Source organism: Vombatus ursinus, unplaced genomic scaffold (assembly GCF_900497805.2).
Source record: "Vombatus ursinus unplaced genomic scaffold, bare-nosed wombat genome assembly UNPS02009835.1, whole genome shotgun sequence".
NCBI lineage: Eukaryota > Metazoa > Chordata > Mammalia > Diprotodontia > Vombatidae > Vombatus > Vombatus ursinus.
The window spans coordinates 101,086-113,639 of NW_020949613.1; positions in this window are offsets into that span (position 1 = coordinate 101,086).

Genomic DNA, 12,554 nt, shown 5'->3' on the forward strand with positions numbered 1-12,554 from the left:
CTAGATCAGGGGTGGGAACCTGCAGCCTCAAGGCCATGTATGGCCTTTAGGTCCTTGGGTACGGCCTTTGACTGAGTTCAAGTTTTACAGAACAAATCTTTTTAAGGGTATTTGTTCTGTGAAGTTTGGATTCAGTCAAAGGGACACACTTGAGGACGTGGAGGGCCACGAGTGGTCTCGAGACCTCAGGTTCCCCACTCCTGGACTAGATGATTTCTCAGAGTCCTTCCAGCTCTAGATCTATTGTTTATCTTTGCTTAGGAGACAGTTTTTCATGGGTGACTGTGGCCAGAAAATATTTCATCCCCTGGTGACAACTTTCAGCTGCTGAGCCTCTTGGCTTCTTTCTTGGCTGGGTCTTTAGGCAACAGATACACAGTTTGTTGCTGGGCCCAAATTCAAATCTTTTTTCAACTTGATAGGTCCTATCAGAGCTAATGGATACTTCATGGACATAGCCCAGGCTCATTTCTACTCTACATTGAGGCCCTGGTATAAAATTTAAATGGAGATATTATATTTATTGGGCTGGACTTAACTTGGCCCCTCGATGGATCTGTGATTTCACTGTTCATCTCACATGGGTCTTGTCTGGCTACGCCTTCATATAAATCCTCCCTAGGCCACCCCTCCACTCTGCTACTTGACTTGCCCAACTCCTTTTCTGGCTATGTGTTTCTATGATAATATCATTCCAAGGCTCTTTATTGGTAATATGCATGAAGGCAGCTAACACAGGCCCTGTGGAGTGCTTAAAACTTGGTCAGATATCGAAGACACCAAGGTCATCCACTGCATCCTAGACATCAGCCGTGATGTCATTGGTCCTCTCCAGAAATGAAGGACAAATAGCAATGCACTCCACAGCCTCTTAAATCAACTCCTTCTCTCCACTCACACACCTTAGTTCAGGCCCTCATCACCTTGCCTTGATTCTTGCAACAGCAAACAATTTGATCTTCCTGACTCAAGTCTATCACCACTGTAGTCCATCCATGGCTACCAAATAATTTTCCTTAAGCACATCTGATCGTGATTTTCCCTCCTACACCAATTCCATTGGTTTCCTATGGAAACCTTCATGCCTGTCCCGCATCTCTCCTTTGGCCTTTGGGTGAACTGTAACATTAATTTTTTCAGAACTGTGGTATTACCCACTTCAAAGCCCTACAGCACTAGTAGATGAATATTGATGCTAAAAAGCTAGGCTTTTGTTTCAGACAGAAGCCTGGGAGTCATTAAAAGCACTGCCATCATATTCCCAATGCAATCCAGCCCAATTAACCCTGAACAATTAGTATCATTAGCATATATAAAATCATTTAACATACATTTCAATTCAATGCAAACTGAAGCACGACTTTGGATTGTAATTTGTGTTAAATGACTTTATATATGTGAATGACTCTAACTAATTACTGAGGTTTACTTGGAAATGGGTTAAGAAGAGAAACCCTAGGAGAGACAAATGGCTCAGGGTTCCAGTTCCCAAAGAGGATTGAAAGTAGGATCCATGTTTTCCAGCGAGAAGCACAGAATAGTTAGGAAAGAGTGAAAGGGCTAGCTGGAAAGCTGAAATCTACAGAGAAATTGTATTAATGGGACTTGCCAACTATTTATAGGACAATCAATCAATTTACACATATTTATTAAGTGTCTGCTATGTGTTAGATAGGGGGCAGCTAGGTGGCTTAGTGGATGGAGAGCTGGGCCTGAATTCAGAAAGACTCAACTTCCTAAGTTCAAATCTGGCCTCAGATATTTCCTAGCTATGTAACCCTGGGCAAGTCACTTAACCTTGTTTGCCTCAGTTTTCTCATCTGTAAAATGAGCTGGAGAAGGAAATGGTAAACCATTCCAGCATCTTTGCCAAGAAAACCCCAAATGGGGTCTCCAAGAGTCAGACACAATTGAAAAACGTACTAGCTATTGTGCTAGGTTCTGAGGATACAAATACAAAGAATGAAAAAAAAATCCCTGCTCTCCTCTCTCTCTCTCTCTCTCTTTTTTTTTTTTTGTGAGGCAATTGGGTTAAGTGACTTGCCAAGAGTCACACAGCTAGTAAGTGTTCTATGTCTGAGGCTGGATTTGAACTGAGGTCTTTCTGACTCCAGGGCCCCTGCTCTATCCACTGTGCCACCTAGCTTTCCTTATCAACTTATATTCTAATGGGGGATACAAAATATAAATATAAACTGAATATATTAAAATGTGTGCAAATTGTGTAAATCAAAAGTAATTTGGTAAAGAGGGCCCTAACAGTTGGAGGAATTAGTCAACACCTGTTACTATGTGCCTCTAGTGCTACATAGAAAAGGCTTCATGCAAAAAATTATTCCTGAGCTTTACCTTAAAGAAGGAAGGAGACTCTATGAGGTGGTGGGAAAAGAAGGGATATGGGGGAAGAACATTTCCGGCATGGGGAATGGGCATGGACATAGGAGATGGAGTGTTTTGAGTGAGAAACAAACTAGTTCGGTGTAGAGCCCAATGAGTCTGGAAAGATTGGTTGGTGTCAGGTTGCTTAGGGCTTTCAAAGCTAAACAGAAAGGTTTGTATTTTATCTTGGAGGCCATAGGAAACCAATGGAATTGGTGTAGGAGGGAAAACCATGATCTATGTGCTTAAGGAAAATTATTTGGTAGCAGTAGATGGACTACAGTGATGAGAGACTTGATTCAGGAAGATCAAATTGCTTGCTGTTGCAAGGATCAAGGCAAGGTGATGAGGGCCTGAACTAAGGTGACAGGCGTGTGAGTGGAGAGAAGGAGTTGATTTAAGAGGTTGTGGAGTACACTGCTATTTGTCCTTCATTTCTGGAGAGGACCGATGACATCACGGGTGATGTCTAGACTTCCAGGTAGATTGGATTTAAGAGAGGCAGAGTTGCACAAAGTCAGTGTCTCTTCCAGAGTCATCAAAGTCCAGTGGCAGGACAAAAGTCAAGACGACTGGCGATGGCCTAGGATGCAGTGGATGACCTTGGTGTCTTCGATGTCTGACCAAATTTTAAGCACTCCACAGGGCCTGTGTTAGCTGCCTTCATGGCCTTTGAAACAAATTGTTCTCATCTGTTCATTCTACAGGGGAAAGTCTTCATATGCTTGGGATAGACTTACTAACTCACTGATAGGTTTGAGGTCTGTTGGTTACCCTCAACCTGTTTAGCATATGGAATATTCAGGGAAGACTAGCACCTCTGGTGTGAGGGCTTGCTGAGCCCTTTTCAAGGCTGTTTATCTACCTTTGGTGTTCACCTGTCACTCAACTCTCACCTGTGACTCCAAGAAGCTGTAGCATCTCAGCAGATAGGCATTTTGACTGAGTCCAAGTTTTACAGAACAAATCCTTTTATTAAGCGGATTAGTTCTGTGAAGTTTGGATTCAGTCAAAGGGCCGCACTTGAGGACCTAGAGGGCCACATGTGGCCTTGAGGATGCAGGTTCCTCATTCCTGGGCTATACTCGAGAAGTTGGTCAGAGCAACTGAGAGGTAGCTAAGCAAGATATTTCTCCTAAACTGGCCCTGATCTACTCCACATGCTTATAATTGGCTAGGTGCCCCTCTCCATTAGGACTGTGTGTAAGCAAAGAAGATAGGTTTGTGGTTCTCCTCTACGTCAATAAAATTGTTCAAATGCACCTACCTGTATATAATGCATCCTCTTTTAAATCCTCCCCAACGTAAAATAGATTTCATTACAATCAAGAGAACTGGTCTGAGAACACATTGATGCTGAAGGCTGCCTATAGACAGGAACATTGTTGCTGAGTCGTGGTATTTGAAAATCATTACTAAGTGAACTACAATTATTAATGAAAAATTCAGAGACCTCAAGGTTTCTGGGAACCATATAAATCAGTGGAAAATAAAAGGCGCTTTTTAAAATCACGAGACATATATTAAAATCTAAAAGTATCGAGGGCTCTATTTTCTCAGCTGTACTATTTTTTTCCTACCAGTATGACCTTAGGCAAGTCATTTAACCTCTGGACCTCAGTTTTCTCATCTATCGAATGAGGGAGTTGGACCAGATGGCGTCAGAGATCCCTTGTAGCTCTAAGTGTGATCCTATGACTACTAGATGATGCTGAGGTTGACTTTTTTATTCTATAAGAGGTAATTTGGAGTGTGCTCCAGAAAGCACACTGGGTTTGGAGTAGGGTGAGATTTGGGTTCAAATCTTGACATTGGCATTAACTGTGTGCCCATAGGCAAGTCATATAACCTTAATAAACCTCAGCTTCCTCATCTGTAAAATGGGAATGACAATATCTATGGTACCTATCTTATATAACTATTGCAGGGTCCAGTTGAGATGATGTATGCAAAGCAGGTTACTAACCTTAAAATGATAGAAACAGTAGCTATTATGATGCTCTCAAATGGATCTGTGATCTCAGTGATTTAGAAGTTCCCTCAAAGAATGTGGATTGCAGCCCATCCACCCTAGCTCATTTGGTGCAACTCTTGTCCATGTCATCCACCCGACCTTTGGGGGAGGCAGTTCTTCCATTCCTCTAGACATTAAGAGGTTACTATTAGAGCACTCTGGCTGTCCACTTGTCATTCTTTGCTTTTGCGATATGACCGACCCATCTTCTCTTCCAGTCACGTTGCCTCACTGATATCTTTTACTCTCATCCTTCAGAGTTCTTCATTAGACACATTGCAGCCTGATTCGCAGGCAATGTGTGTCCTTCCATTACCCTCTGTGTGATATTCATTTTAATTTTTGGAGATTGTTGTATCCCATGTCTCACTGCCATATAGTAATACTGCTGAAATGTTGGTGTTCAAAAGATGGCACTTTGCTTTCATTAGAAGCTGGGGTCAGTAAAGGAGGCAATTCAGCTGACTCTCTTTTTCCTGTTTAACTCTGAGCCCAACAGTTAGTTGCGGATCTGTAATGACTAATCCAGATATACTGAAGGACAAGGTACTATAGGTTTTCTTTCCAAATGAATGTTGAAATCTGGGCAACGGACATTCTTCATCCACTTTATTTCTGATGTATGGATAGTCAGGCTACACTTCTTTGAGTAATTACAGATTTCTTCCAAGAGACTCTGCAGTGTTCTGGAACTTACTGAAATTAGCACAACAATGTCATCCATAAACAGATACATCTGGAGCAACTCAGCATCCACAGGGAATCCCACTTGGACCTGGCCTCTGTACTAAATTGTTTTTTTCCATCATAGTGGTGAACACCCTTGAGAAGTATATATTTCCCTGTTTTATAATGTTTATAATCAGAAGTAAAGTTTATGATCAAAGAGGGTCACTGAACTGGATTTTTTCTGTTGTTATATGTTCTAAGGAATCTTGAAGGAATCTTGTTTTAGCCAGAGCAGATTGCAGGAGAACCAAGGAAGAAGAGAGGATAGGAGGGAGAATAGGGGGCCCTGATTATACCCATTATATCTGTAGAACAGGAATGATAATACTTACCTCCTAGGGTTTTACAAATTTTAAAATGTGATCTAGTAGCTATTTTTATCATGTTTGTAACCCTTGAAAAACCTGGCACAGGGTAGCTACTCAATAATGCATGTTGAATGGATGAATGAACAGGACTCACGGGCTAAATTGGATCTTTGATATTGCATCTAGGAATGTACTGGTTTATTTTGGGTAGTTAAAGCACGCATGCTTGTTTGTTCTCAATAAAGAGAAATGGATTTGGCTACTTCCCTCACACCCAAACATATTCTCTTGAGTGATTTTGATGGATGGATGGGAGGCATTTTGCTGCAAAAACAGTCTGCAAGGTGGAGTTTTGTTCTGCCAAATCAAGTGGTTTTATTTTTTCTATTCAGGCACAATGCGATCTTATATTAGCTACATCTTTCAGTTAATTGTGAGATCATAAGGATGTGGTCTGCTATTGAATGTCTCTTATGAAAGCCTGCTTATTCCCTAAGGATCCCATAAAGGATGTTCTCAATCCACGTATAGAGGACTCTCATAAAGACTTTGTATAGATGAGAGGGAATGGGAGAGAAGGCATATGGTTCAGTACTTAGTGAAGGGGTTTTTTGGTCTCTTTTTTTTCGTCAGTATTAATGAGGTCTGAGATATTTTTCCATGTCTTTTGGTATCTTCTCCACCTTAAGATACATTGTGTATCAGTTCCTCAATTCTTCCACAACAATGTCACCTCCAGCGCGTGGGCACACACACACACACAGAGTCCAATCTGGTTGCTTTTCCCATCTTTGTTCTTTTTAGTGTTTTTTTCTACTTCCTTTATAAGCACATAGCCTGCTATTTGTTAGGCACTCTGGTGGAATGCAAAGATGAATAAAGTAGTTTAATTAGCCCCTGCCTTCAAGGAGCTCATAATCTAATAGGAGAGGTGAAGCAGTCAACTATGATACACACAGTATATGATAAATGCCATAGAAGTGGTGCAAGCAAAGTAAAATGAGAATTAGAAGAAGGGAGACATTATTGTTAGCTAGAGGAAGCAGAAAGGCTTTAAAGAAAAGGTCGCATCTGTTCTGGAATTGTGAAGGATGAGTTAGGTTCATATGCATAAGACAATTTCATTAAGAAAGGATTTTTGTATTTTAGCAGCACTGGTCCTAATCCTTGCTTGGCTGATTTTATGTGGAAGGGCTTCAGCAGGACTTCAGCACTGGAAATTTAAAAGTTACTTGGTCTAGTTCTGGCTTTTCATAACTATCCTAGGACTCATGTGCTGACTTGGATTGTGGATTTTGTGTCTAAGAATGGATTCCTTTATCTGGGTAGATAAAATATGCATGCTCCTTTGTTCTCAATAAAAAGAAATAGATTTGGTTACATCTCTAGTGCTCAAACATATCATCCGCCTAGCCTAGGAGCAGGCAGGGTGGACAACCTTTTTTGTTGTAGGTCACTGGGTGACTCTTAGTGTAGATTATTGATAATTGAGATATGAGGAAAGGTGCAGCTGGATTGCAAGAGCCAAATTTTGAAGTACTCTCAATCTCAAATCACAAGGGAAATTCCCAAGCAAAATTTTTAACAAGTGAGGGAAAGTGATTATATCCTGGGGGTAAAGTAATAGGAAAAAACCTCTTATTTTTGTTATTGTTGTTATTTTATGGAATTGACTTCCTGGTTCTCTACTCAGCACATAATCAGGAATCCTCTTCATGCATCCATTCAAAATGCATCACTGCACAGTTGTTGTTGTTTGTCCTTCCTTCTTGAAGAGGACCATGAGTAGTTAGGTGTTTTAAGGCTTGCAAAGGTGATGATAAATAGCTACAGATGATAACAACTTGCTGACATTTGCATAATACCTTAAGGTTTGCAAAACACTTTACATATGCTATCTCATTTCAGCCTCATAACAATCCTGTAAGGTAGGTGATATTACTATGGACCCTGTTTTACAGGATAATGAGTGCAATCCAAGCTGCATCTTTTGCCCCACACCCATTCTGCTTTAGCTAGAGCACTGACCACTGGAGCTGAGTTGGCCTCCCCTGTGTAACATCTGCTCTGGGCCACAAGAGCTGACTCAGTGCTCAGGGATTTGGTGCTTTTTCTATGATAGCAGAAGGAGGAGAAGGGTTGCAAAGAGGACTGGTCACTGATGAGGAAGAGATGTTCCCTCATTAAAATTTAAAGGGAGATAACAATTTCTTTTTTACTCTCTTCTTCCTCTCCTCAAAATGTATGGCATGGAACTATTGAACCATTTCTCTCTCTCTCTCTCTCTCTCCCTCTCTCTCTCTCTCTCTCTCTCTCTCTCTCTCTTTCTCTCTCTGTTTCTCTCTCTCTGTTTTTCTCTATGTATCTCACTATCTGTTTGTCTATCTCTCTCAAACTTCTGGGTAGTAATTAGGACTGCTGTTCACATGTGCTGACTGAATGAACCTGAGCCTGGGTCTCAGATCCCTAGCTGCCTCTGTTTTGTTTTTTCTCACCCTGAGCATAGATGACCAAATAGTGATCCTGAGATGGACATTTCTGGTCTTGGAGGCAACCTCCTGAGCCCAAAGAGTTGGAAGCTCCTACATCTGCCATTTGGACCTAGCCACACTATGGGAGGTACTCTCGACAGCTACTATAGTGCTCTTCAGAGATGATAACCACTGACAGGAAGATAAGCCTAAACTCTGATCTGCCCAACAATCTCACTAAGTGTCTCATGTTTTAGTGTTTCAAATATTAACCTTCTAGAAGAGTTTAATTGGAGTTTTAGGTTGCTGTTGCATGTTTTAAGTCTTCATCAGAATATGCATATAACTCCCTTTAGTGTCTTAAGCCTTTCTTTTATATAGGGGAAATAAATAGCTGTCCTATACCTGATCTACATTGTACAATGAGGACCTTTTTAGTCCAATTTGGGGAATGGGGAAAGGAAAGGAAACAACAAAATTTACTTATTCTCAGTCCCTAAACCTAAACTTTACCTAAGCTGCAAATGATTTTCCCTGAGGCTCCAAGGTAAAAGCATAATGAGCCAGAGACTGTGAGAAAAGAACCTGACCCTTCTCTTTGAAAAGTTTGAATTCAGTCTACATGTGAACCCAGAGTTGAGCGAGTACAACCCCCAATCCCAGTGGAATTTGTTGTTACACATATGAGAAAACTGAGGCTTAAGTGGCTTGCTTGCTCTCTGCTTACCTAGGAGTGACAGAGCTAATTAAGTGTCTAAGGCAAGATTTAAACTGAGGTCTTCTTGACTACAAGTCTAGTGCTCTATCCATTATGATAGACTCTCAGATGAAACTATCCCTTCTGTTATCCCACAGTCATGTACCCAGGAAGCTACACTTCTAGGAAGTAAGGAAATAAAATAAAGTTGAAGATCTTATTGTTTAGTCCTCATGTTCTCTCATGATTTTAAAGGTTAAATCTTGATAGGAACAATACCTAGCAAAGAAAATAAGGTGATAATTTTTAAAACTTAGGTGAACTTTATACATATCATTGGGGTCCATGAGTATGATCTCATTTTGAAATTTGTCATGTTGGGTAGACAGGGACTATCTAATTTCTACAGCTAGCCATGATGAGGGTTCTGTTCTGTTTGTTTTCAAGGTAAAGCATAGGACAGTAGGTAGAAAGGAAAAAGGAAACAAATGCTAGAAATATGCACCAAGATGGATTGGGCTTAGTCAGGACATAAACCAAGAAGATAAAGGCCAATGGTCTAGGGACTCCATTACTAAGCATAAACCCTAAGGAGGTCCAAGACAGAGGGAAATAGCCCATATTTTGAAATACATACATACACACACATATCAGCACTTTTTTATAGTAGCAAAGAAGTCTAAGAAAAGTAGCTGCCTATCAACTGGGAAATGGGTGAAAATGGTGGGTTACAAATAAAATGGTATTGGCTAGAAGAAATGAGGAATATGAAGAATTCAGAGGAACTTGGAAAGGTTTAAATGAACTAGTGCAGGCCAATGTAAGCAGATCCAGGAGAACAATTCACATGATGACCACAATAATGTAAACACTGCAAGACTTCAAAATTCCAATCTGCACAACGACCAGTTGTGATCAGAACACTCATTGTGAATCATGTGTTCCACCTCTTGTTAGAGAAGTGGTAGAATATGGGGGCAGAATAAGCCATTCATCAGAGGTTCTTAACCTGGGGTTTATGAACTTTAAAAATAAAAACATTTTGACAACTGCATTTCAATATAATTGATTTCCTTTGCAATCTTTTGTATTTTAGTTTAATTGTTCTGAGAAGGGATCCTTTGGCTTTACCAGATTGCCAAATGAACCCATGACAGAAAAAAGATTAAGAACCCCTGGCATACGTCATCAAATATGGCCAAACATGGTTGATTGGTTTAGTTTAATTGGACCTCTTTGCTGGTAGAGTGGGAGAGATATCAGAAAGTAGCATCAGTGTTTTGAAAAAGTAAAATAAAAAAAGGAATTTTTAAGTAAAAATTTAAAAAGTAAAATAAAACATTTTGGGGGAAAGGCTTTAAAGTGGGACATCAAGCAGCTGCAAGAAAGAAGTCAACTGGATTCAAGGATGGTACAATAAAGCCACTTTACCTAAGGCACTCCAATGGTTCTCTCACTCTGGAGAATGGCCCAGAGAATGAATGGGGGAATGGATAATGGGGAGACAATATTCAACAGTGGGGAAGCTTCTCCATTGGTTGTTTTAGAGTATTTGCCACTGTTACACGAATGGCCTTTGATCTAGAGATGATCTGTAGTCACTGGTAGCCCTGCCAGCGGGCATCAGCTAACCCAGCTTTGGCAGGATAGTGGTGTAGGATGTATCTAAAGAGAATGCCCTGTATATGTGCTACACTGAGAAGGGCTTTCTCTGAGACTCTTCCTTGGAGGGCTAAGGGCGCAACAGGGTTGATGAGGAAAAACAGTTCTGTTACTTGACTATTGTTTGAAGTCAAATTGGTGCCTTACTGGAGCTCAGAATCCAGGAGCCCTCTTAGCACAAACCCCAAATGTATGTTAACTTTAGCAAACTTAATTAAAAAAAAAGGCAAGACAACAGAACAGATGCACCACAAGCTATTTTTTAAAATGAAAGCATTTGTGAGTAGAGAGAGTTCTCTGAGCCTCAGTTCCCCAGCTGTAATCTGTGAGAGGGTAGAATAGATAACCTTTAAGGTTCCTTCTAACTCAAGATCTATAATCCTATACCTTCAGTGGAAGCTGCCTGTGGGAGCTTACTTCATTATGTGAAGTGATGGGTCAAATAGGTGGAAATCGGCAGGGGGAGTGTGCAGGGGGACATGAAAATCACCAACACAGCATTCTATGCCAGTCTGTCACCCTGTACTCTTGATCCCAAGCCAGCAAAGCTGTCCACAAGTAACCCAAGACAGGGCTTTAGAGTTAGGCATCTCAGAAGTCTCTATGGAGATCCTTGTCTAAAAAGAAAGTTTCCTATAGTTCTGTCTGAAGAGACATCTTTGAGAAAGGGACCGACAAAGAAGCATCCTGTTACAGCTTGGCTACAGGCTAGACCAATAACAGGGAGAGGCCACAGTCATTTCCTATTCATCTCATCAGGCCTCAGAGCTTTTAAAGCATCACTAATTGAAAGCTTAAGCCTCAAAGCCAACAACATTAACTACTTGACTACTGGAGAAATATACAAAAAAGATTCCCGATTTGAATTCTCTCTACATTAAATCATCACACATTAAAGGCAGCCAAAAGAGGCAGAATCTGGCTAAGCCACACGTTCCCTTAAAACCCACACCCCACCCTCACTTACCTTTCCTCACAGGTCCTCCAATGTTTATCTTCTTTTCCAAAAGAATTTTTTTTTTTGGATCTACCACAAAAGATTTGCTAGAACAAGAAGCTTCTCTAGGAAGTAGGGAGAAAGGTGAGAGAATAGAATTGTCTTTGTCCCATGGAATTGCTGTCCTTCTAGGTTTAATACAAGAATCACCTCAAAGATGAAGCTCTGCTTGTCCTCCAGGTTTCTACCTTATCTCTGAAATTATTATGTATTTACTTTCTAGACATATTTAGTTACTCATGTAGCTGCTTAAACTCTGAGCACTTCTATCCCAACTCTCTACTCTCAATGACAAGTCAAGTTTCCAGAGTTTGCATATATCTCTCCTGCAGGGTCCTAGGGATACCCCTGAGAAATCAAGAGGAATTCTCTAGGGTCAGCGGCTTGAACACCGACTGGTATGCTTCTCCCCAAGATTATCAGTTGAAAACCAATTTAGTTGGTTAGCCTTAAGCAGTTTTTAGAAAAGGGTATTTACTCAGGTGGTGTAGTAAGAAGAGTTGGTGCAAAATATTTCCTACAGAAGTCTAGGGACACACAAGTATTTACAGAGTCCTGGGGAAGGTGGGCTCAAGATTAGAAAGCAAATATTGCAAAGGGTAATACAGATCCTAGCTGCTGAAAGCCTTTTTCTTTCATTTGTGAGATCCTGAAAATGGCCCCCTTAAACATGGTGGATGTAGATGGATAGACAACGCTGTCAGATGTAGCTAGGTACCAGTGAGAAAGTGGGAGGTCCAACATCTTCTGGATTCTTTTAAGCTGGAAAGCTCCTACTCCAAGAAAGGAAGTGGGGGAGTGGGGTTGGAAGGTTGGGAAGAAACATTTGGCTAAGACCAAAGCTGAGACCTCTTCTCTCCCAGATGGTTCCTCCTCAGGGATGTGAAAGAAAGGCATGCTTGCTCCTATTTCTCCGGTGATTCCATTTCCCTAGCTTGATAATTTATGGATAACCCCTGGGATATGCCAAGTTTCCTCAAGTCAATGTAAATATGATTATTATGTAACTTCAGTAAGACTTTCCTAAACTTATTCTAAAGCCTATGATTGAGTAATTACTTGAGCATCTTATCACTTACTTTAAGTAAGGCGAGGTAGAGTAAATCAATGAACCCTACACTCACATTTACTCATTTCCACATGGTTTTTTCTCTGCAGAGTGTAAACTTCTTGAGGTCTGGTACCACCTTGGGTTGTTATTGCTATTTTTTAAAGTCTTGTGTTCCCAGGACCCAATACAAAATGCCTTGCATACAGTAGGCACTTAATAAATGCTTGTCAAATTCCTAATTTATAA